The sequence below is a fragment of the Cuculus canorus genome, chromosome 26 (genome assembly GCF_017976375.1).
Source record: "Cuculus canorus isolate bCucCan1 chromosome 26, bCucCan1.pri, whole genome shotgun sequence".
In the NCBI taxonomy this organism is placed as follows: domain Eukaryota; kingdom Metazoa; phylum Chordata; class Aves; order Cuculiformes; family Cuculidae; genus Cuculus; species Cuculus canorus.
The window spans coordinates 4,742,328-4,746,949 of NC_071426.1; the positions used below are offsets into that span (position 1 = coordinate 4,742,328).

The 4,622-nt window shown below is 45.9% G+C and overlaps 1 long non-coding RNA gene across 1 annotated transcript; it reads left to right on the plus strand.

Moving 5' to 3' along the window:
• Positions 1-236: 236 nt before the first annotated feature.
• Positions 237-3,666, plus strand: LOC128854667 (uncharacterized). Its single transcript, XR_008453617.1, has 3 exons — positions 237-300; positions 1,100-1,935; positions 3,528-3,666. It is a non-coding gene; the product is annotated as an uncharacterized LOC128854667 (long non-coding RNA).
• The last annotated feature ends 956 nt before the right edge of the window (positions 3,667-4,622 follow it).

Here is a 4,622-nt window from a genome sequence, read left to right on the forward strand (position 1 = left end):
TGTTGGGCCGATAGTGGGACTGGATGATCGTAGAGGTTTTATCTAACCTTAATGATTTTATGATTCTACGAAAATTCCACTGTAATGAAATTTGTGTTTAGTTTGGTTTTTATGGAGCAGCTCAGCTTGGGAAATGTTTTTTTTTTCTACTGACAGCTGCAGGTTTTTTTGTTTCTTTCTTATGGCAGATAAAACATGCAACATCAATAGTAGCAGATTTTCCTCTGTCATCAGAACTTCACGACTGAAAGCAAACCAGGCTTTTATTCTCCAGGGATATCAGTATTTCTGAAGATCAAGGTGAGAGAAAAGGGGCGAAAATACCTCTTGCAACAAAAGTACTGAGTTCAATTTATTAAGTTAATCAAAATACTGCTATGGGGGACTTGATCACAGTCTATCCCCACAGGGAGAAGTTATGTGATTATAAAGGGCTTCTTATTCTGAGAGATGAGACAACAATTTCTGATAGTTGGAAGTTGCCTAGCAAAAAAAGTCCTGTCTCATGCCAGAAATCAGATGCATACCCTTACAAGTGAGTAAGTATTTGGAGAAATTGCTATAGTTCTAGCAAACTGTCCACCTCAAGTTGCACCAGGAGAGGTTTAGATTGGATATTAGGAACAATTGCTGTACTAGTGGTGAAACGTTGGCTTTCCAGGGAAATGGTGGAGTCACCATCCCTGGAGGAGTTAAAAGAATATGTAGACATGGTACAGGGCACGGTTTAGCAGGTACGGTGGTGTTGGGTTGATGTTGGACTGGATGAGTTTAGAAATCTTTTCCAACCTTAATGATTCTATGATTTATCCATTGCTTGAAAGGTGCAACAGAAAACCATACCTAGGCTGTAGTCATTTTTTTTTCAGATTTGACAACAACTTCATTTAATGAGCAGAAAGAACGATGTATGTGCTGTTGCTGTCTGTGTCACTAACCTGCTGAGTGACTGCCTGCAAGTCGCTCCTCTCCCTTGCCTCAGTTTCCCCATTTCAAAATGCCAGGAGAGGCACTTGCCTCCGTTTGTAAGAGTCTTATGTTCCACTGATGTAAAGCACCACATGCGTAACCGTTGTTGTCACTGTGTGCTTGTTTCCAGGCTACGTTTTTGACAGTTGAACAATGACGTTCTGCTACCACGTTTCCTCCTGGACTTATAAGGGCTGCTTCAGTAACAGGAATCTTGAACTCTCCCCACTGCTGAGTTTTGCTATGTGCGTTGCCACTGTGACCCACTTTCCTTTCTTAGATAAAAGCTGCCGACAAAGCATCATCGTTTTCCTTCCCTCTGCTCCCACATATTCTCCTTCCGAAACACTTTCTTCCTCTAAATGAATTCTTGCGCGTGACTGTTGCCATAAGTTACTGATCTGCTGGAAAAAAAAAAAGCCTCTTTAAAGCCTTCAATTGAGATTTCAGAAGAATGAAAGTCATAATGAGAAAAAAAAGAAACCATAAAGCAAAAGTTAATGGAGGCAGCCACACAACCACAGGTCTCTCTGCAGGTTCTGGAACATTAACTACTAATGCAGAGATAAAGAGCCATGCTGTTGCTGTTTTCTTTTTTAAAGCTGCTGTTCTCCTTCGTTTCACTTGGGAACCAGCCACGAACAGAAACGCAGACTGCCAGTCGCAAGAGGTAAATGGCATTTTTGAAATCCAGGAGCTCTACGTGGTTGAAGAACTTCCTTGAACTTCAGCGCCTTTCAGCAGCGCGCTGAGCACTTCTGTGTCCTGACCCAAAATTGTGTTACTGATCTCAGCAAACTGCTATGGCTACACAGAGATATTAGCCTGAGTCCCAGAAGCAGCATCATTATGGTACTTTGCCTGGGATAATTATCTTCTTAACATGGGTAATTAGGCTGGTTGCCACACCATGCTGACTCAGCTCTGCCGTGCTTGCCCGTGGATCACGCTCAGCTCAGAGCTAACGTGAGTATCCACGGCACAGATGCATTTGAGGGTAAAGCTCAGCTCCTCGGAGGCATTTGAGGGCTTGGAGCAAAGCAGGCTGCTGAACTGGGTCACCAACAGCAAATTCCATCAGGAGGACACCTGCTGTGAGGGGCTTTTTATCAGGGAGAGCTGGGATGAGGATGAGGGGGAATGGTTTTAAGCTGAAAGAGGAAAGATTTAGATGAGATCTTAGGAAGAAATATTTTCCTCTAAGGCTGGGAAGTGGTGGCTGCCCCATCCCTGGAGGTGTTCAAGGCCAGGTTGGATGGGGCTTGGAGCAACCTGATCCAATGGGAGGTGTCCCTGCCCATGCAGGTGGGTTGGAACTGGATGGACTTTAAGGTCCCTTCCAACCTAAACCATTCCATGATGATCTGGACTGACCTTATAGGTAGTGAGTTCTTTTCCATGTTTATAACAGTAATTGCAGGTGGGTGGCTTTGTGGCCAAGGCAACTGGTTCTGAAGATCTGAGTCCATTTCTGACACCTAGCATGGATTTTTAGCCTTGACAAATATATCAGAATCTCTGCCTCAGTCTCTGTTTCACTGGGTTTGGAGACAAATAGTTCTCTTCCTCAGCTGTCTGCCTTGTCTCTATTTTTCTTTAATATGCTGTTGGAGACTGGGATTTCCCCGATATCGGCTCATTTTATTTTTCTGAGAATGGTCCAGAGTCTGCAAAACTTTGCAGTTAGGGTTTGACTTGGCTTCGTGTCAAAAACTATACACTGATTTTACATGAAAATATTCTAGTTAGGCAGGAGGTGATAAAGCAAATTGGAGTTTGGCAAGGTTTCTGGGGCTGTTAAATGCCATCAGATCTCTTAATGATCGCAAGCGCTCAGACGGCTAGTTTTGCACCCCATCCAACACGAAATGGCAGTAGGGGTTGTGTGTGCAGATTGGAGGACATCTGGTTCCAAACTATTGGGATATATTTCCTCAAGAGTCAACGAGAAGCTTACCGCTATCTAAATGCACAAAGACACTTCAGTCCCAACTCTTCTGCGCGTGGAGAAGCCTCAAGCTCCTTCTAAAGGAGTTCCTTTAAGTGTGCGATTTGCAGCCTCTGTCCAGTTAACTATTTACCTGCGTTTGGGAGACAGCTGAGTAGCTGGCACTTGTGCTCCTGTTAACCTGTTGCCTCTCACAGCTGGAAGCCCCCTTTCCTTTCTGGTTTAGAGCTTGCTCGTGGTAGGAAATGCTTCTGTTCTGCAGAGCTGTCCCAGTTTTACATCTGCCGCTAATAAGAGCTGAGGGTTACCAGCTTTTGGCCGCACACGTTGGACAATGACAAGGGATTAATCACACTAGAGGAAGCAGGCAGCTGGCACAGTCAGCTGGTAAGGGAACATTTTCTGAGTGATTGGTTTAGATTCCACCTCTAGGCCCCATGCTCGGGTTTGATTCTCAGCTGGTGTAAGTGAATTTGGTTCTGTTCATCCAGGGGACCATTCAGTCCTTTGTTTTGGTGAGCATCCAGTCCTCCACCACTGTCTCTCTATTGAAATTCAATCAGTGTTCCAGAAAAGAGCTTCATCCTGACTTTTTTTTCCTTGCTTTCAGCAGGAAGAACTCTGTTGGACATGACAAAGTATCACCAAAGGGGAAGAATAACAGAGTGAGATGAACGGGGACTCTCAGTCCACTGGGACTGAACAAGTGCAGCTTTGCTCGTGAGCTCAGCTCATGTCGCATGAACACGCAGCTAAAGGAAATTGCCCTTCATAGGTACAGTCAGTGACTCTCCCCCTCTACTCTGATCTCCTGAGGTTCCACCTGGAGCCCTGCATTCAGTTCTGAAGTCCTCAGCACAGGAAGGACATGGAGCTGTAGGAGCGAGTTCAGAGGAGGCCACAGAGAATGATCCAAGGCCTGGAGCACTTTCCATATGAGGACAGGCTGAGAGAGTTGGGGTTGTTCAGCCTGGAGAAGAGAAGGCTCTGAGGAGACCTTAGAGCAGCTTCCAGTACCGAAAGGGGCTGCAGGAAAGCTGGGAAGGAGCTCTTGATCAAGGAGAGCAGGGATAGGATGAGGGGGGATGTTTATCAGCAGAAAGAGGGGCGATTGAGATGAGATCTTGGGCAGAAATGTTTTGGTGTGAGGGTGAGGAGGCCCTGGCCCAGGTTGTCCAGAGGAGTGGTGGCTGCCCCATCCCTGGAGGGGTTCCAGGCCAGGTTGGATGGGGCTTGGAGCCCCTGAGCCAGTGCGAGGTGTCCCTGCCCATGGCAGGGGTTGGAACTGGATGGGCTTTAAGGTCCTTTCCAGCCAAAATCATTCTATGATCTTATTTTTATGAAGCAAATTCCCAGACTTTATGGAGAGTTTGGGCAAGCTTTTTCCCTCTTCTGCCTATCTGAATCTTGTGAACTGGAGGAAACCGGAGGGGCAGGAGGGCCTCTCCTTTCCTAACATTTCTGCCATTGACGCTGTAGCATTAACTACAAACTGCCAACTCAATTCTTCACCACTTTCACAAGGTTGTGCACTCATTTTGCACAAGTCCATAAAATCTACCTGAGGTAAAAAGCAGGGAGCGATCAGATGCACAGCGCACTCTGGAAGCTTGCAGCTCCTTAATCCGCTAACCTAATTTGCTCTGCTTTTAATATAACCTCCACATTGGCAGCCATGTGAGAAAGGCTGAATACTAAGGGAAAA